Consider the following 21505-nt stretch of genomic DNA (forward strand, 5'->3'; position numbering starts at 1 on the left):
GCCTGGTGCTTGGATGGTGGTGTGGGTGGACTGGCGCTCGGCTGGTGGTGTGTGAGTAGTTACTTTCTGTTGATCACTACACACTGCTAGCTGAGCGCCACTCCACACAGTCCATCACTTTGTGTAGTTCAAGTCAAAGATCACTTTATTCGATTAGATAAAAATCATAAAAGTATGCTATACATAAAAACATCATACAAAACTTTAAAAACTTTAAAAATACTGTACATTTTAAATTTCATTAACAGTACATGTAAAATGACCTAGCGTACAGGAATTACATTGTTATCTTGAAATAATTCATGGACCCATTTTTGAGAATATATGAAAAACGGAGCAGAGCTTAGAAATTAAATCATACTATCAGGTATAGGACATACATTTACGTTAACTCCATCTAGACTCGTATGAGATCTCTTCCGTCTAGCACGAATAGAAGCAATTGTGTAGTTGCTGTGTCAGGAATGTGGGCGTGTGAAAGTGATGGGCCCTTGAATGGCGCTGTCTGCTGGTGTGACTGTTGTAATGTGATGGGCCCTCAGATGGCGGTGTAAATGTTTTGTATGTGTCACACGTTTGAAAGGTGTATGAATGGCCTGTAAAGAGGTTGGTGCCATGACGTGGCTTTACAGCTCACGAGCTGGGAGTCAATGGTTCAGTTTCTCATCCTTTCAATTATTAACAGTGCATTTCATTTTTGTGAAATTACTTGCTAATACAGTTGTATATACTGAATCATCACTCACCCTCGTGTCAAATCCAACCAGTATATGTGTGTGCTTCATGATTAGATGGCTGTGCTGTAATATTTGTCTTTTTTTCTCTTTCTGAAGCAGGGTGTACCTTGTCCCTTTTCGTTAATGTTGTAATATGTTGCTTTTGCTCCCGGCTGGTGTGAATGGTCTTGTGTGTATCAGGTATGAAAGGTGCGTAAATGGCCTGTAAAACGGTTGGTGCCTTGTCGTGGCTTTACAGCTCACAAGTTGCGAGTCACTGGTTCGGTTTTTATGCATTTAATTATTGACAGAGCATTTCATTTGTGTGAAATCTCTTGTTAAGAAAATTTTATGTACTGAACCATCACTCGCCCTTGTGCCAAATGCATCCAGTATGTGTGTGTGTTTAAGGATAAGATAGCTGAGCTGGAATGTTTGTCTTTTGAGTGTCTCTGTTAAGGTGTACATTTCATCTAAGAATAACATACTAAATGTAGGCATTATTGTTAACCCATGGGAGTACATGGTGATGTCTCTCTTGTGAGTTCCAAATTATTTTTTTATCCACAATGTCCTGCAAACTTGAAAATGTCTGTCACAATTCCCATGCAATAGTGTCCCAAAAATCTCATGCTGTAGAACTGAAAACATAATTTAGTCAAAACAATTTGGTTTTGCAAGGGACGTCACCTAGGTTTTTGGTCCTGTCCTCGGCGGCCATCTGGGGAAACCTACCAAACCCACACATTTCTGAAAACTAGACATCCAGGGGCTTTCAAGGAGGTATGGCTTGCATGGATCCCCCAATGTTCCCTTACCCAGACTCACTTGCAAACCTCAATTGTAGCTGAAAAAATCATTTTTTTCACACATTTTTGTGTGACAAAGTGTGGCATCACTAGGCTCACACAAATTTCCTACCACCCAGTGTTCCCCCAGGTCTCCCGATAACATTTTTGCCTCACTTGTGTGGGAGGCACAAGTACCCGCGACAGGCAAGGGCCCAAAATGTAGTGAGGCCACTTCAATATTGCCTATGTCAAAACCACCTGCTTTTGCAAGGGGGGTCACCTGTGTTTTTGGCCCCGTGCTCGACGGCCATCTAGGGAAACCTACCAAACCCACACATTTCTGAAGAGTAGACACCCGGGGGCTTCCAAGGAGGTAAGGCTTGCATGGATCCCCCAACGTTCCCTTACCCAGAATCCCTTGCAAATCTCAATTTTAGCTGAAAAAAATCAGTTTTTGCACACATTTTTGTGTGGGAAAGTGTGGCATCACTGGGCTCACACAAATTTCCTACCACCCAGCGTTCCACCAGATCTCCCGATAAAAATGGTGCCTCACTTGTGTGGGAGGCACCAATACCCGCGACAGGCAAGGGCCCTAAACATAGTGAAGCGACTTCAAAATTGCCTATGTCTAAACCACCTGCTTTTGCAAGGGGGTCACCTGTGTTTTTGGCCCAGTGCTCGAAGGCCATTTAGGGAAACCTACCAAAACCACACATTTCTGAAAAGTAGACACCCGGGGGCTTCCAAGGAGGTAAGGCTTGCGTGAATCCCCCATTGTTTCCTTACCCAGAATCCCTTGCAAACCTCAATTTTAGCTGAAAAAATAATTTTCTTCACACATTTTTGTGTGGGAAAGTGTGGCATCACTGGGCTCACACAAATTTCCTACAACCCAGCGTTCCCCCAGGTCTCCCGATAAAAATGGTGCCTCACTTGTGTGGGAGGCCCAAGTACTCGCAACAGGCAAGGGCCCAAAACATTTTTTGATATGCAATGTCGATGTTGCCTCAAAAGGTTTCCCTAGATAGCCGTCGAGCACGGGGCCAAAAACACGGGTGACCCCCCTTGAAAAAGCAGGTGGTTTTGACATAGGCAATTTTAAGAGCTAGGGTTCACCAACTACAGCTAGGCACTTTGCCAGGAAAGGGTAATTTTTCACTGTGAAATTGTGGTATGGCAAAGTTGCGTTTTGCGCCGTTTCCTGTCGCAGGCACTAGGCTGACCCTTTTTCTTGGAAGACTTTGGGAAATACGGGGTGGAATGACATTTGTGGATCCACGCAGATTCCTGATTTTTGCACCATGTGGGGAAAATGTGTTTTTTTGTTAATTTCTTAGGTTTGCAAGGGATTCTGGGTAGCAGAACCTGGTGGGGGGCAGTCAAGTCACCCATCCTGAATTTCCCTGGGTGTCTAGTTTTCAAAAATGTATAGGTGTGCTAGGTTTCCCATAGGTGCCGGCAGAGCTGGGGTTAAACAACTGTAGCTAGGCACTTTGCAAAAAAAGGCCATTTTTCACTGCGAAATTGAGTTGCGACCACGTTGCGTTTTGCGCCGTTTCCTGTTGCAGGCACTAGGCTGACCCACACAAGTGAGGTACGATTTTTCTCAGAAGACTTTTGGGAACGCAGGGTGGGTGGAAATTTGTGGATCCACGCAGATTCCAGAACTTTCTACCACAGAAATGTGGGGAAAATGTGGTTTTTTGTCAATTTTTTAGGTTTGCAAGGTATTCTGGGTAACAGAACCTGGTGGGAGGCAGGTAAGTTGCCACATCCTGGATTTCCCTGGGTGTCTAGTTTTCAAAAACATATAGGTTTGCTAGGTTTCCCTAGGTGCCGGCAGAGCTAGGGTTAAAAAACTACAGCTAGGCACTTTGCCAAAAAAGGGTCATTTTTTACTGCGAAATTGAGGTGTGACCAAGTTGCATTTTGTGTCAAGTCAAGTCAAGTCAATATATTTATATAGCGCACTACATACCCAGAGGGTCTCAAGGCGCTTGAGGGAGGGTGGAGAATTACTTATCGAATATCCAGGTTTTAAGATGTTTTCTGAAGGCTAGGTGGTTCTGAGTAAGGCGGAGGTGGATGGGAAGGGAGTTTCAGGTTTTTGCCGCTAAGTAGGAGAAGGATCTTCCTCCCATGGTGGTTTTGTGGATGCGCGGAACAGCGGCGAGGGCTTGGTTAGATGAACGCAGCTGGCGGGTGGGGGTGTAGAAGGATAGTCGCGTGTTGAGGCATTCGGGTCCAAGTTCGTAGAGGGCTTTGTGTGCGTGGGTGAGGAGGCGGAACGTTATCCTCTTATTGACGAGGAGCCAGTGGAGGTCATTCAGGTGACCGGAAATGTGATCTTTGCGAGGGATGTCCAGTATGAGTCTGGCTGAAGCGTTTTGGATGCGTTGGAGTTTTTTCTGAAGTTTTGCGGTGGTACCGGCGTACAGGGTGTTTCCGTAGTCTATTCGGCTTGTGATTAATGCGTGGGTGACCGTTTTTCTAGTTTCGGTGGGGATCCAGCGGAATGTTTTTTTGAGCATGCGTAGGATGTTGAAGCATGATGATGAGACGGCGTTGACTTGTCTGGTCATCGAGAGTGAGGAGTCCAGGATGACGCCCAGGTTCCGTGCGTGGTCCATCGGGATGGGTGCTTTTCATAGGGCCGCTGGCCACCAAGAGTCGTCCCAGGCGGAAGGGGAAGTACCTAAGATGAGGACTTCCATTTTGTCTGAGTTCAGTTTAAGACGGCTGTGCTTCATCCATTCGGCTACTTCTTTCATTCCTTCGTGTAGATTGGTTTTGGCGGTGTTTGGGTCTTTGGTGAGTGAGAGGATCAGTTGAGTGTCATCAGCGTAGGAGATGATGTTGAGGTTGTGTTGACGTGCGATGGTTGCGAGGGGGCTCATGTATACGTTGAAGAGGGTAGAGCTGAGAGAAGATCCTTGTGGTACGCCGCAGATGACTTCGGTGGCCTCTGACTTAAAAGGTGGGAGGCGGACTCTTTGAGTTCTTCCGGCGAGGAACGAGATGATCCAGTCCAGTGCTTTTCCTTGAATTCCGATGTTGTTGAGGCGTTGTATAAGGGTGCTATGACAGACTGTGTCGAAGGCTGCAGAGAGGTCAAGGAGGATGAGGGCGACTGTGTCTCCGTTGTCCAGTAGTGTTCGAATGTCGTCTGTAGCTGCGATGAGGGCGGTCTCGGTGCTGTGTTTGGCTCGGAAGCCTGACTGTGAGGAGTCGAGGGATTTGTTGGTTTCGAGGAAGGCGGCGAGCTGATTGTTGACGGCTTTCTCAATGACTTTGGCCTGGAATGGGAGGAGCGAGATGGGGCGGTAGTTTTTGAGTTCGGTGGGGTCTGCTGTGGGTTTCTTCAGGAGGGCGCTGAGTTTGGCGTGTTTCCAGCTTTCCGGGAAGGTGGCGGAGTTGAGGGAGCAGTTGATGACGTCTCGGAGGTGGGGTGCGATCATGGAGTCTGCTTTGTTGAAGATATGGTGGGCACAACAAAATATAGGAGTCTAGAGGGAAAGACAGAAATAGGACGCCCTCCACTCTATAAGTCATTCAACAACACCAATCCTAGTTCTCGTGGCAATATTTACTTATTGATCTGTATACATCAGTGATTGAAACTTAATCACCCGGGGAATCCCTATAATCTTAGGATAATCCCAAATGTTTCCATCTATTGCCTCTTTAAAAAAACAACCTCTCTGATCTGAACATATATAACAGCACTAGACTAACGATGATTTTCACAAGACAAAAAATGTGTGAAAAGCGAGATGGCACCTCACGGGTGAACCACCAATGGGACTCCTGATTGGTACTCACCAGGTTGGCCCTGTTCTCATCATTGGTGCCATCAAGCTATAACGTAAACGTGTCTCAAACCCCAAATGAAAAGGACAGTGATTGGTGCAGTGAACACAACTTATATGTGACAAAACTTACAACATTAAACACTTAACATATAAGTTACTGCGCAACCAGGACAATCAACTTTACTCGTGTTCCTTTTTATGTTGCAAACAGTAAACACATATACATTAAAAAAGGAAAGTGTGAATACTACCTATCGACTCACACTCTACTTGTCCTTTTCAAGCGCTATGATACCAATATTATCAGGTGAGGAGGAGGCGAGGGGAGCGACCGCTCTTGTGCAGGACAGGGTGGTTACAGCTCAACACGAGGGCGAGGACGGCCTGTAGCTTCAGTGGCTGGGAGGGTCAGCTGGGAGGCGGGAGCGAGGTGGAGGGAGGGTCTGAGACAACAAACAAAATGGCAGCAACAATAACAAATGCTGCGAGGCAGGGCGAGAATGGGACACAGGCAGTGGCAGCAATGGGGCGCAATGGGGGAGAAATTAAGTCAATGAAACTGCAGCAGTGGTCGCAGGCACTAGGCCGACCCACACAAGTGGGGTACCATTTTTCTTGAAAGACTTTGGGGAACGTGGTGTGGAAGTAAATTTGTGGATACACGCAGGTTCCAGAACTTTCCACCACAGAAATGTGGAGAAATGTGTTTTTGTTTACACTTTTTTAGTTTTGCAAATGATTCTGGGTAACAGAACCTAGTGGGAGTCAGTCAAGTCGCCACATCCTGGATTCTTCTGGGTATCTAGTTTTCAAAAATGTATAGGTTTGCGAGGTTTCCCTGGGTGCCGGCAGAGCTAGGGTTCAAAAACTACAGCTAGGCACTTTGCCAAAAAGGGTAATTTTTCACTGCGAAATTGAGGTGTGACCACGTTGCGTTTTTGCCGTTTCCTGTTGCAAGCACTAGGCCGACCCACACAAGTGGGGTACCATTTTTCTCATAGGACTTTGGGGAACACAGGGTGGAAGGAAATTTGTGGATACACGCAGATTCTAGAACTTTCCACCACAGAAATATGGAGAAAATTTGTTTTTTTGACAATGTTTTAGGTTTGCAATGGATTCTGGGTAACAGAACCTGGTGGGAGGCAGTCAAGTCACCCCATCCTGTATTCCCCTGTATGTCTAGTGTTAAGAAATGTATAGGTTTACTAGGTTTCCCTAGGTGTCGGTAGAGCTAGGGTTCAAAAACTACAGCTAGGCACTTTGCCAAAAAAGGGTCATTTTTCACTGCGAAATTGAGGTGTGACCACGTTGCGTTTTGCACTGTTTCATGTCGCAGGCACTAGGCCGACCCACACAAGTGGGGTACCATTTTTCTCGGAAGACTTTGGGGAACGCAGGGTGGGAGGAAATTCGTGGATACACGCAGATTCAGAACTTTCCACCACAGAAATGTGGAGAAAATGTGTTTAAAAAAAACAAATTAGGTTTGCTAGAAATTCTGGGTAACAGAACCAGGTGGGAGGCAGTCAAGTCACCCCATCCTCGAATCCCCTGCGTGTCTAATTTTCAAAAATGTATAGGTTTGCTAGGTTTCCCTAGGTGCCGGCAGAGCTAGGGTTCAAAAACTACAGCTAGGCACTTTGCCAAAAAAGGGTCATTTTTTGCTGCGAAATTGAGGTGTGACCACGCTGCATTCTGTGCCGTTTCCTGCTGCAGGCACTAGGCCGACCCACACAAGTGGGGTACCATTTTTCTCAGAAGACTTTGGGGAATGCAGGGTGGAAGGAAATGTGTGTATACACACAGATTCCAGAACTTTCCACCACAGAAATGTGGAGAAAATGTCTTTTTTTGACAATTATTTAGGTTTCAAGGGTTTCTGGGTAACAGAACTTAGAGGGAGGCAGTCAAGTCAACCCATCCTGGATTCCCCTGGGTGTCTAGTTTTCAAAAATGTATTGGTTTGCTAGGTTTCCCATAGGTGCCGGCAGAGCTAGGGTTAAACAACTACAGCTAGGCACTTTGCAAAAAAAGGGCCTTTTTCACTGCAAAATTGAGGTGCAACCACGTTGCGTTTTGTGCCGTTTCCTGTTGCAGGCACTAGGCCGACCCACACAAGTGAGGTACGATTTTTCTCAGAAGACTTTTGGGAACGCAGGGTGGGTGGAAATTTGTGGATCCACGCAGATTCCAGAACTTTCCACCACAGAAAAATGGAGAAAATGTCTTTTTTTGACAATTATTAAGGTTTGCAAGGGTTTCTGGGTAACAGAACCTGGTGGGAGGCAGTCAAGTCACCCCATCCTGGATTCCCCTGGGTATCTAGTTTTCAAAAATGAATAGGTTTGCTAGCTTTCCCTAGGTTCCGGCAGAGCTAGGGTTAAAAAACTACAGCTAGGCGCTTTGCCAAAAAAGGGTCCTTTTTTCACTGCGAAATTGAGTTGTGACCACGTTGCGTTTTGTGCCGTTTCCTGTCGCAGGCACTATGCCGACCCACACAAGTGGGGTACCTTTTTTCTAGGAAGACTTTGGGGAACGTGGGGTGGAATCAAATTTGAGATGCAAGCAGATTCCATAACTTTCCATTACAGAAATGTAGAGAAAATGTGCTTTTTTTTTACATTTTATAAGTTTGCAAGGGTTTCTGGGTAACAGAACCTGGTGCGAGGCAGTCATGTCACCCCATCCTGGATTCCCCTGGATGTCTAACTTTCAAAAATGTATAGGTTTGCTAGGTTTCCCTAGGTGCCAGCAGAGCTAGGGTTCAAAAACTACAGCTAGGCACTTTGCCAAAAAGGGTTATTTTTCACTGCAAAATTGAGGTGTGACCACGTTGCGTTTTGCGCTGTTTCATGTCGCAGGCACTAGGCCGACCCACACAAGTGGGGTACCATTTTTCTCGGAAGACTTTGGGGAACCCAGGGTGGGAGGAAATTCGTGGATACACGCAGATTCAGAACTTTCCACCACAGAAATGTGGAGAAAATGTGTTTAAAAAAAAACAAATTAGGTTTTCTAGAGATTCTGGGTAACAGAACCTGGTGGGAGGCAGTCAAGTCACCCCATCCTCGAATCCCCTGGGTGTCTAATTTTAAAAAATGTATAGGTTTGCTAGGTTTCCCTAGGTGCCGGCAGAGCTAGGGTTCAAAAACTACAGCTAGGCACTTTGCCAAAAAGGGTCATTTTTTGCTGCGAAATTGAGGTGTGACCACGCTGCATTCTGTGCCGTTTCCTGCTGCAGGCACTAGGCCGACCCACACAAGTGGGGTACAATTTTTCTCAGAAGACTTTGGGAAATGCAGGGTGGAAGAAATGTGTATGCACACAGATTCCAGAACTTTCCACCACAGAAATGTGGAGAAAATGTCTTTTTTTGACAATTATTTAGGTTTCAAGGGTTTCTGGGTAACAGAATTTAGAGGGAGGCAGTCAAGTCACCCCATCCTGGATTCCCCTGGGTGTCTAGTTTTCAAAAATGTATTGGTTTGCTAGGTTTCCCATAGGTGCCGGCAGAGCTAGGGTTTAACAACTACAGCTAGGCACTTTGCAAAAAAAGGGCCATTTTTCACTGCAAAATTGAGGTGCAACCACGTTGCGTTTTGTGCCGTTTCCTGTTGCAGGCACTAGGCCGACCCACACAAGTGAGGTACGATTTTTCTCAGAAGACTTTTGGGAACGCAGGGTGGGTGGAAATTTGTGGATCCACGCAGATTCCAGAACTTTCCACCACAGAAATGTGGGGAAAATGTGTTTTTTGTCAATTTTATAGGTTTGCAAGGTATTCTGGGTAACAGAACTTGGTGGGAGGCAGTCAAGTCACCCTATCCTGGATTCCCATGGGTGTCTATTTTTCCGAAATATATAGGTTCGCTAGGTTTCCCTAGGTGCAGGCAGAGCTTGGGTTCAAAAACTTCAGCTAGGCACTTTGCCAAAAAATGGTAATTTTTCACAGCAAAATTGAGATGTGACCACGTTGCGTTTTGTGCCGTTTCCTGTTGCAGGCACTAGGCCGACCCACACAAGTGAGGTACGATTTTTCTCAGAAGACTTTTGGGAACGCAGGGTGGGTGGAAATTTGTGGATCCACGCAGATTCCAGAACTTTCCACCACAGAAAAATTGAGAAAATGTCTTTTTTTGACAATTATTAAGGTTTGCAAGGGTTTCTGGGTAACAGAACCTGGTGGGAGGCAGTCAAGTCACCCCATCCTGGATTCCCCTGGGTATCTAGTTTTCAAAAATGAATAGGTTTGCTAGCTTTCCCTAGGTTCCGGCAGAGCTAGGGTTAAAAAACTACAGCTAGGCGCTTTGCCAAAAAAGCGTCCTTTTTTCACTGCGAAATTGAGTTGTGACCACGTTGCGTTTTGTGCCGTTTCCTGTCGCAGGCACTATGCCGACCCACACAAGTGGGGTACCTTTTTTCTAGGAAGACTTTGGCGAACGTGGGGTGGAATCAAATTTGAGATACAAGCAGATTCCATAACTTTCCATTACAGAAATGTAGAGAAAATGTGCTTTTTTTTTACATTTTATAAGTTTGCAAGGGTTTCTGGGTAACAGAACCTGGTGCGAGGCAGTAATGTCACCCCATCCTGGATTCCCCTGGATGTCTAACTTTCAAAAATGTATAGGTTTGCTAGGTTTCCCTAGGTGCCAGCAGAGCTAGGGTTCAAAAACTACAGCTAGGCACTTTGCCAAAAAGGGTTATTTTTCACTGCAAAATTGAGGTGTGACCACGTTGCGTTTTGCGCTGTTTCATGTCGCAGGCACTAGGCCGACCCACACAAGTGGGGTACCATTTTTCTCGGAAGACTTTGGGGAACCCAGGGTGGGAGGAAATTCGTGGATACACGCAGATTCAGAACTTTCCACCACAGAAATGTGGAGAAAATGTGTTTAAAAAAAAACAAATTAGGTTTTCTAGAGATTCTGGGTAACAGAACCTGGTGGGAGGCAGTCAAGTCACCCCATCCTCGAATCCCCTGGGTGTCTAATTTTAAAAAATGTATAGGTTTGCTAGGTTTCCCTAGGTGCCGGCAGAGCTAGGGTTCAAAAACTACAGCTAGGCACTTTGCCAAAAAGGGTCATTTTTTGCTGCGAAATTGAGGTGTGACCACGCTGCATTCTGTGCCGTTTCCTGCTGCAGGCACTAGGCCGACCCACACAAGTGGGGTACAATTTTTCTCAGAAGACTTTGGGAAATGCAGGGTGGAAGGAAATGTGTGTATGCACACAGATTCCAGAACTTTCCACCACAGAAATGTGGAGAAAATGTCTTTTTTTGACAATTATTTAGGTTTCAAGGGTTTCTGGGTAACAGAACTTAGAGGGAGGCAGTCAAGTCACCCCATCCTGGATTCCCCTGGGTGTCTAGTTTTCAAAAATGTATTGGTTTGCTAGGTTTCCCATAGGTGCCGGCAGAGCTAGGGTTTAACAACTACAGCTAGGCACTTTGCAAAAAAAGGGCCATTTTTCACTGCAAAATTGAGGTGCAACCACGTTGCGTTTTGTGCCGTTTCCTGTTGCAGGCACTAGGCCGACCCACACAAGTGAGGTACGATTTTTCTCAGAAGACTTTTGGGAACGCAGGGTTCGTGGAAATTTGTGGATCCACGCAGATTCCAGAACTTTCCACCACAGAAATGTGGGGAAAATGTGTTTTTTGTCAATTTTATAGGTTTGCAAGGTATTCTGGGTAACAGAACTTGGTGGGAGGCAGTCAAGTCACCCTATCCTGGATTCCCATGGGTGTCTATTTTTCCGAAATATATAGGTTCGCTAGGTTTCCCTAGGTGCAGGCAGAGCTTGGGTTCAAAAACTTCAGCTAGGCACTTTGCCAAAAAATGGTAATTTTTCACAGCAAAATTGAGATGTGACCACGTTGCGTTTTGTGCCGTTTCCTGTTGCAGGCACTAGGCCGACCCACACAAGTGAGGTACGATTTTTCTCAGAAGACTTTTGGGAACGCAGGGTGGGTGGAAATTTGTGGATCCACGCAGATTCCAGAACTTTCCACCACAGAAAAATTGAGAAAATGTCTTTTTTGACAATTATTAAGGTTTGCAAGGGTTTCTGGGTAACAGAACCTGGTGGGAGGCAGTCAAGTCACCCCATCCTGGATTCCCCTGGGTATCTAGTTTTCAAAAATGAATAGGTTTGCTAGCTTTCCCTAGGTTCCGGCAGAGCTAGGGTTAAAAAACTACAGCTAGGCGCTTTGCCAAAAAAGCGTCCTTTTTTCACTGCGAAATTGAGTTGTGACCACGTTGCGTTTTGTGCCGTTTCCTGTCGCAGGCACTATGCCGACCCACACAAGTGGGGTACCTTTTTTCTAGGAAGACTTTGGCGAACGTGGGGTGGAATCAAATTTGAGATACAAGCAGATTCCATAACTTTCCATTACAGAAATGTAGAGAAAATGTGCTTTTTTTTTACATTTTATAAGTTTGCAAGGGTTTCTGGGTAACAGAACCTGGTGCGAGGCAGTAATGTCACCCCATCCTGGATTCCCCTGGATGTCTAACTTTCAAAAATGTATAGGTTTGCTAGGTTTCCCTAGGTGCCAGCAGAGCTAGGGTTCAAAAACTACAGCTAGGCACTTTGCCAAAAAGGGTTATTTTTCACTGCAAAATTGAGGTGTGACCACGTTGCGTTTTGCGCTGTTTCATGTCGCAGGCACTAGGCGGACCCACACAAGTGGGGTACCATTTTTCTCGGAAGACTTTGGGGAACCCAGGGTGGGAGGAAATTCGTGGATACACACAGATTCAGAACTTTCCAACACAGAAATGTGGAGAAAATGTGTTTTAAAAAAAAACAAATTAGGTTTTCTAGAGATTCTGGGTAACAGAACCTGGTGGGAGGCAGTCAAGTCACCCCATCCTCGAATCCCCTGGGAGTCTAATTTTAAAAAATTTATAGGTTTGCTAGGTTTCCCTAGGTGTCGGCAGAGCTAGGGTTCAAAAACTACAGCTAGGCACTTTGCCAAAAAGGGTCATTTTTTGCTGCGAAATTGAGGTGTGACCACGCTGCATTCTGTGCCGTTTCCTGCTGCAGGCACTAGGCCGACCCACACAAGTGGGGTACAATTTTTCTCAGAAGACTTTGGGAAATGCAGGGTGGAAGGAAATGTGTGTATGCACACAGATTCCAGAACTTTCCACCACAGAAATGTGGAGAAAATGTCTTTTTTTGACAATTATTTAGGTTTCAAGGGTTTCTGGGTAACAGAACTTAGAGGGAGGCAGTCAAGTCACCCCATCCTGGATTCCCCTGGGTGTCTAGTTTTCAAAAATGTATTGGTTTGCTAGGTTTCCCATAGGTGCCGGCAGAGCTAGGGTTTAACAACTACAGCTAGGCACTTTGCAAAAAAAGGGCCATTTTTCACTGCAAAATTGAGGTGCAACCACGTTGCGTTTTGTGCCGTTTCCTGTTGCAGGACCTAGGCCGACCCACACAAGTGAGGTACGATTTTTCTCAGAAGACTTTTGGGAACGCAGGGTGGGTGGAAATTTGTGGATCCACGCAGATTCCAGAACTTTCCACCACAGAAATGTGGGGAAAATGTGTTTTTTGTCAATTTTATAGGTTTGCAAGGTATTCTGGGTAACAGAACTTGGTGGGAGGCAGTCAAGTCACCCTATCCTGGATTCCCATGGGTGTCTATTTTTCCGAAATATATAGGTTCGCTAGGTTTCCCTAGGTGCAGGCAGAGCTTGGGTTCAAAAACTTCAGCTAGGCACTTTGCCAAAAAATGGTCATTTTTCACAGCAAAATTGAGATGTGACCACGTTGCGTTTTGTGCCATTTCCTGTTGCAGGCACTAGGCCGACCCACACAAGTGAGGTACGATTTTTCTCAGAAGACTTTTGGGAACGCAGGGTGGGTGGAAATTTGTGGATCCACGCAGATTCCAGAACTTTCCACCACAGAAAAATTGAGAAAATGTCTTTTTTTGACAATTATTAAGGTTTGCAAGGGTTTCTGGGTAACAGAACCTGGTGGGAGGCAGTCAAGTCACCCCATCCTGGATTCCCCTGGGTATCTAGTTTTAAAAAATGAATAGGTCTGCTAGCTTTCCCTAGGTTCCGGCAGAGCTAGGGTTAAAAAACTACAGCTAGGCGCTTTGCCAAAAAAGGGTCCTTTTTTCACTGCGAAATTGAGTTGAGACCACGTTGCGTTTTGTGCCGTTTCCTGTCGCAGGCACTATGCCGACCCACACAAGTGGGGTACCTTTTTTCTAGGAAGACTTTGGGGAACGTGGGGTGGAATCAAATTTGAGATACAAGCAGATTCCATAACTTTCCATTACAGAAATGTAGAGAAAATGTGCTTTTTTTTACATTTTATAAGTTTGCAAGGGTTTCTGGGTAACAGAACCTGGTGCGAGGCAGTCATGTCACCCCATCCTGGATTCCCCTGGATGTCTAACTTTCAAAAATGTATAGGTTTGCTAGGTTTCCCTAGGTGCCAGCAGAGCTAGGGTTCAAAAACTACAGCTAGGCACTTTGCCAAAAAGGGTTATTTTTCACTGCAAAATTGAGGTGTGACCACGTTGCGTTTTGCGCTGTTTCATGTCGCAGGCACTAGGCCGACCCACACAAGTGGGGTACCATTTTTCTCGGAAGACTTTGGGGAACGCAGGGTGGGAGGAAATTCGTGGATACACGCAGATTCAGAACTTTCCACCACAGAAATGTGGAGAAAATGTGTTTAAAAAAAAACAAATTAGGTTTGCTAGAGATTCTGGGTAACAGAACCTGGTGGGAGGCAGTCAAGTCACCCCATCCTCGAATCCCCTGGGTGTCTAATTTTAAAAAATGTATAGGTTTGCTAGGTTTCCCTAGGTGCCGGCAGAGCTAGGGTTCAAAAACTACAGCTAGGCACTTTGCCAAAAAAGGGTCATTTTTTGCTGCGAAATTGAGGTGTGACCACGCTGCATTCTGTGCCGTTTCCTGCTGCAGGCACTAGGCCGACCCACACAAGTGGGGTACCATTTTTCTCAAAAGACTTTGGGAAATGCAGGGTGGAAGGAAATGTGTGTATGCACACAGATTCCAGAACTTTCCACCACAGAAATGTGGAGAAAATGTCTTTTTTTGACAATTATTTAGGTTTCAAGGGTTTCTGGGTAACAGAACTTAGAGGGAGGCAGTCAAGTCACCCCATCCTGGATTCCCCTGGGTGTCTAGTTTTCAAAAATGTATTGGTTTGCTAGGTTTCCCATAGGTGCCGGCAGAGCTAGGGTTTAACAACTACAGCTAGGCACTTTGCAAAAAAAGGGCCATTTTTCACTGCAAAATTGAGGTGCAACCACGTTGCGTTTTGTGCCGTTTCCTGTTGCAGGCACTAGGCCGACCCACACAAGTGAGGTACGATTTTTCTCAGAAGACTTTTGGGAACGCAGGGTGGGTGGAAATTTGTGGATCCACGCAGATTCCAGAACTTTCCACCACAGAAATGTGGGGAAAATGTGTTTTTTGTCAATTTTATAGGTTTGCAAGGTATTCTGGGTAACAGAACTTGGTGGGAGGCAGTCAAGTCACCCTATCCTGGATTCCCATGGGTGTCTATTTTTCCGAAATATATAGGTTCGCTAGGTTTCCCTAGGTGCAGGCAGAGCTTGGGTTCAAAAACTTCAGCTAGGCACTTTGCCAAAAAATGGTAATTTTTCACAGCAAAATTGAGATGTGACCACGTTGCGTTTTGTGCCGTTTCCTGTTGCAGGCACTAGGCCGACCCACACAAGTGAGGTACGATTTTTCTCAGAAGACTTTTGGGAACGCAGGGTGGGTGGAAATTTGTGGATCCACGCAGATTCCAGAACTTTCCACCACAGAAAAATTGAGAAAATGTCTTTTTTTGACAATTATTAAGGTTTGCAAGGGTTTCTGGGTAACAGAACCTGGTGGGAGGCAGTCAAGTCACCCCATCCTGGATTCCCCTGGGTATCTAGTTTTCAAAAATGAATAGGTTTGCTAGCTTTCCCTAGGTTCCGGCAGAGCTAGGGTTAAAAAACTACAGCTAGGCGCTTTGCCAAAAAAGCGTCCTTTTTTCACTGCGAAATTGAGTTGTGACCACGTTGCGTTTTGTGCCGTTTCCTGTCGCAGGCACTATGCCGACCCACACAAGTGGGGTACCTTTTTTCTAGGAAGACTTTTGCGAACGTGGGGTGGAATCAAATTTGAGATACAAGCAGATTCCATAACTTTCCATTACAGAAATGTAGAGAAAATGTGCTTTTTTTTTACATTTTATAAGTTTGCAAGGGTTTCTGGGTAACAGAACCTGGTGCGAGGCAGTAATGTCACCCCATCCTGGATTCCCCTGGATGTCTAACTTTCAAAAATGTATAGGTTTGCTAGGTTTCCCTAGGTGCCAGCAGAGCTAGGGTTCAAAAACTACAGCTAGGCACTTTGCCAAAAAGGGTTATTTTTCACTGCAAAATTGAGGTGTGACCACGTTGCGTTTTGCGCTGTTTCATGTCGCAGGCACTAGGCCGACCCACACAAGTGGGGTACCATTTTTCTCGGAAGACTTTGGGGAACCCAGGGTGGGAGGAAATTCGTGGATACACGCAGATTCAGAACTTTCCACCACAGAAATGTGGAGAAAATGTGTTTAAAAAAAAACAAATTAGGTTTTCTAGAGATTCTGGGTAACAGAACCTGGTGGGAGGCAGTCAAGTCACCCCATCCTCGAATCCCCTGGGTGTCTAATTTTAAAAAATGTATAGGTTTGCTAGGTTTCCCTAGGTGCCGGCAGAGCTAGGGTTCAAAAACTACAGCTAGGCACTTTGCCAAAAAGGGTCATTTTTTGCTGCGAAATTGAGGTGTGACCACGCTGCATTCTGTGCCGTTTCCTGCTGCAGGCACTAGGCCGACCCACACAAGTGGGGTACAATTTTTCTCAGAAGACTTTGGGAAATGCAGGGTGGAAGGAAATGTGTGTATGCACACAGATTCCAGAACTTTCCACCACAGAAATGTGGAGAAAATGTCTTTTTTTGACAATTATTTAGGTTTCAAGGGTTTCTGGGTAACAGAACTTAGAGGGAGGCAGTCAAGTCACCCCATCCTGGATTCCCCTGGGTGTCTAGTTTTCAAAAATGTATTGGTTTGCTAGGTTTCCCATAGGTGCCGGCAGAGCTAGGGTTTAACAACTACAGCTAGGCACTTTGCAAAAAAAGGGCCATTTTTCACTGCAAAATTGAGGTGCAACCACGTTGCGTTTTGTGCCGTTTCCTGTTGCAGGCACTAGGCCGACCCACACAAGTGAGGTACGATTTTTCTCAGAAGACTTTTGGGAACGCAGGGTTCGTGGAAATTTGTGGATCCACGCAGATTCCAGAACTTTCCACCACAGAAATGTGGGGAAAATGTGTTTTTTGTCAATTTTATAGGTTTGCAAGGTATTCTGGGTAACAGAACTTGGTGGGAGGCAGTCAAGTCACCCTATCCTGGATTCCCATGGGTGTCTATTTTTCCGAAATATATAGGTTCGCTAGGTTTCCCTAGGTGCAGGCAGAGCTTGGGTTCAAAAACTTCAGCTAGGCACTTTGCCAAAAAATGGTAATTTTTCACAGCAAAATTGAGATGTGACCACGTTGCGTTTTGTGCCGTTTCCTGTTGCAGGCACTAGGCCGACCCACACAAGTGAGGTACGATTTTTCTCAGAAGACTTTTGGGAACGCAGGGTGGGTGGAAATTTGTGGATCCACGCAGATTCCAGAACTTTCCACCACAGAAAAATTGAGAAAATGTCTTTTTTGACAATTATTAAGGTTTGCAAGGGTTTCTGGGTAACAGAACCTGGTGGGAGGCAGTCAAGTCACCCCATCCTGGATTCCCCTGGGTATCTAGTTTTCAAAAATGAATAGGTTTGCTAGCTTTCCCTAGGTTCCGGCAGAGCTAGGGTTAAAAAACTACAGCTAGGCGCTTTGCCAAAAAAGCGTCCTTTTTTCACTGCGAAATTGAGTTGTGACCACGTTGCGTTTTGTGCCGTTTCCTGTCGCAGGCACTATGCCGACCCACACAAGTGGGGTACCTTTTTTCTAGGAAGACTTTGGCGAACGTGGGGTGGAATCAAATTTGAGATACAAGCAGATTCCATAACTTTCCATTACAGAAATGTAGAGAAAATGTGCTTTTTTTTTACATTTTATAAGTTTGCAAGGGTTTCTGGGTAACAGAACCTGGTGCGAGGCAGTAATGTCACCCCATCCTGGATTCCCCTGGATGTCTAACTTTCAAAAATGTATAGGTTTGCTAGGTTTCCCTAGGTGCCAGCAGAGCTAGGGTTCAAAAACTACAGCTAGGCACTTTGCCAAAAAGGGTTATTTTTCACTGCAAAATTGAGGTGTGACCACGTTGCGTTTTGCGCTGTTTCATGTCGCAGGCACTAGGCGGACCCACACAAGTGGGGTACCATTTTTCTCGGAAGACTTTGGGGAACCCAGGGTGGGAGGAAATTCGTGGATACACACAGATTCAGAACTTTCCAACACAGAAATGTGGAGAAAATGTGTTTTAAAAAAAAACAAATTAGGTTTTCTAGAGATTCTGGGTAACAGAACCTGGTGGGAGGCAGTCAAGTCACCCCATCCTCGAATCCCCTGGGAGTCTAATTTTAAAAAATTTATAGGTTTGCTAGGTTTCCCTAGGTGTCGGCAGAGCTAGGGTTCAAAAACTACAGCTAGGCACTTTGCCAAAAAGGGTCATTTTTTGCTGCGAAATTGAGGTGTGACCACGCTGCATTCTGTGCCGTTTCCTGCTGCAGGCACTAGGCCGACCCACACAAGTGGGGTACAATTTTTCTCAGAAGACTTTGGGAAATGCAGGGTGGAAGGAAATGTGTGTATGCACACAGATTCCAGAACTTTCCACCACAGAAATGTGGAGAAAATGTCTTTTTTTGACAATTATTTAGGTTTCAAGGGTTTCTGGGTAACAGAACTTAGAGGGAGGCAGTCAAGTCACCCCATCCTGGATTCCCCTGGGTGTCTAGTTTTCAAAAATGTATTGGTTTGCTAGGTTTCCCATAGGTGCCGGCAGAGCTAGGGTTTAACAACTACAGCTAGGCACTTTGCAAAAAAAGGGCCATTTTTCACTGCAAAATTGAGGTGCAACCACGTTGCGTTTTGTGCCGTTTCCTGTTGCAGGCACTAGGCCGACCCACACAAGTGAGGTACGATTTTTCTCAGAAGACTTTTGGGAACGCAGGGTGGGTGGAAATTTGTGGATCCACGCAGATTCCAGAACTTTCCACCACAGAAATGTGGGGAAAATGTGTTTTTTGTCAATTTTATAGGTTTGCAAGGTATTCTGGGTAACAGAACTTGGTGGGAGGCAGTCAAGTCACCCTATCCTGGATTCCCATGGGTGTCTATTTTTCCGAAATATATAGGTTCGCTAGGTTTCCCTAGGTGCAGGCAGAGCTTGGGTTCAAAAACTTCAGCTAGGCACTTTGCCAAAAAATGGTCATTTTTCACAGCAAAATTGAGATGTGACCACGTTGCGTTTTGTGCCATTTCCTGTTGCAGGCACTAGGCCGACCCACACAAGTGAGGTACGATTTTTCTCAGAAGACTTTTGGGAACGCAGGGTGGGTGGAAATTTGTGGATCCACGCAGATTCCAGAAGTTTCCACCACAGAAAAATTGAGAAAATGTCTTTTTTTGACAATTATTAAGGTTTGCAAGGGTTTCTGGGTAACAGAACCTGGTGGGAGGCAGTCAAGTCACCCCATCCTGGATTCCCCTGGGTATCTAGTTTTAAAAAATGAATAGGTCTGCTAGCTTTCCCTAGGTTCCGGCAGAGCTAGGGTTAAAAAACTACAGCTAGGCGCTTTGCCAAAAAAGGGTCCTTTTTTCACTGCGAAATTGAGTTGTGACCACGTTGCGTTTTGTGCCGTTTCCTGTCGCAGGCACTATGCCGACCCACACAAGTGGGGTACCTTTTTTCTAGGAAGACTTTGGGGAACGTGGGGTGGAATCAAATTTGAGATACAAGCAGATTCCATAACTTTCCATTACAGAAATGTAGAGAAAATGTGCTTTTTTTTACATTTTATAAGTTTGCAAGGGTTTCTGGGTAACAGAACCTGGTGCGAGGCAGTCATGTCACCCCATCCTGGATTCCCCTGGATGTCTAACTTTCAAAAATGTATAGGTTTGCTAGGTTTCCCTAGGTGCCAGCAGAGCTAGGGTTCAAAAACTACAGCTAGGCACTTTGCCAAAAAGGGTTATTTTTCACTGCAAAATTGAGGTGTGACCACGTTGCGTTTTGCGCTGTTTCATGTCGCAGGCACTAGGCGGACCCACACAAGTGGGGTACCATTTTTCTCGGAAGACTTTGGGGAACGCAGGGTGGGAGGAAATTCGTGGATACACGCAGATTCAGAACTTTCCACCACAGAAATGTGGAGAAAATGTGTTTAAAAAAAAACAAATTAGGTTTGCTAGAGATTCTGGGTAACAGAACCTGGTGGGAGGCAGTCAAGTCACCCCATCCTCGAATCCCCTGGGTGTCTAATTTTAAAAAATGTATAGGTTTGCTAGGTTTCCCTAGGTGCCGGCAGAGCTAGGGTTCAAAAACTACAGCTAGGCACTTTGCCAAAAAAGGGTCATTTTTTGCTGCGAAATTGAGGTGTGACCACGCTGCATTCTGTGCCGTTTCCTGCTGCAGGCACTAGGCCGACCCACACAAGTGGGGTACCATTTTTCTCAAAAGACTTTGGGAAATGCAGGGTGGAAGGAAATGTGTGTATGCACACAGATTCCAGAACTTTCCACCACAGAAATGTGGAGAAAATGTCTTTTTTTGACAATTATTTAGGTTTCAAGGGTTTCTGGGTAACAGAACTTAGAGGGAGGCAGTCAAGTCACCCCATCCTGGATTCCCCTGGGTGTCTAGTTTTCAAAAATGTATTGGTTTGCTAGGTTTCCCATAGGTGCCGGCAGAGCTAGGGTTAAACAACTACAGTTAGGCACTTTGCAAAAAAAGGGCCATTTTTCACTGCAAAATTGAGGTGCAACCACGTTGCGTTTTGTGCCGTTTCCTGTTGCAGGCACTAGGCCGACCCACACAAGTGAGGTACGATTTTTCTCAGAAGACTTTTGGGAACGCAGGGTGGGTGGAAATTTGTGGATCCACGCAGATTCCAGAACTTTCCACCACAGAAATGTGGGGAAAATGTGTTTTTTGTCAATTTTATAGGTTTGCAAGGTATTCTGGGTAACAGAACTTGGTGGGAGGCAGTCAAGTCACCCTATCCTGGATTCCCATGGGTGTCTATTTTTCCGATATATATAGGTTTGCTAGGTTTCCCTAGGTGCAGGCAGAGCTTGGGTTCAAAAACTTCAGCTAGGCACTTTGCCAAAAAATGGTCATTTTTCACAGCAAAATTGAGATGTGACCAAGTTGCGTTTTGTGCCGTTTCCAGTCGCAGGCACTAGGCCGACCGACACAAGTGGGGTACCATTTTTCTTGAAAGACTTTCGGGAACACAGGGTGGAAGGAAATTTGTGGATACACGCATATTCCAAAACTTTCCACCATAGAAATGTGGGGAAAATGTGTTTTTGTTTACAATTTTTTAGGTTTGCAAAGGATTCTGGGTAACAGAACCTGGTGGGAGGCAGTCAAGTTGCCATATCCTGGATTCCCCTGGGTATCTAGTTTGCAAAAATGTATAGGTTTGCTAAGTTTCCGTAGGTGCTGGCAGAGCTAGGGTTAAAAAACTACAGCTAGGCACTTTGCCAAAAAAAGGGTCATTTTTCTCTGCGAAAGTGAGGTGTGACCACGCTGCGTTTTGCGCCGTTTCCTGTTGCAGGCACTAGGCCGACCCACACAAGTGGGGTACCTTTTTTCTAGGAAGACTTTGGGGAACATGGGGTGGAATCAAATTTGAGATACAAGCATATTCCAGAACTGTCCACCACAGAAATGTAGAGATAATGTCTTTTTTTTGACAATTATTTAAGTTTCAAGGGTTTCTGGGTAACAGAACTTGGAGGGAGGCAGTCAAGTCACCCCATCCTGGATTTCCCTTGGTGTCTAGTTTTCAAAAATGTATAAATTTGCTAGGTTTCCCTAGGTGCCGGCAGAGCAATGGCTCAAAAACTACAGCTAGGCACTTTGCCAAAAAAGGGTAATTTTTCACTGCAAAATTGAGGTGTGACCACG

Source organism: Lissotriton vulgaris, chromosome 4_1, assembly GCF_964263255.1.
Source record: "Lissotriton vulgaris chromosome 4_1, aLisVul1.2, whole genome shotgun sequence".
NCBI lineage: Eukaryota > Metazoa > Chordata > Amphibia > Caudata > Salamandridae > Lissotriton > Lissotriton vulgaris.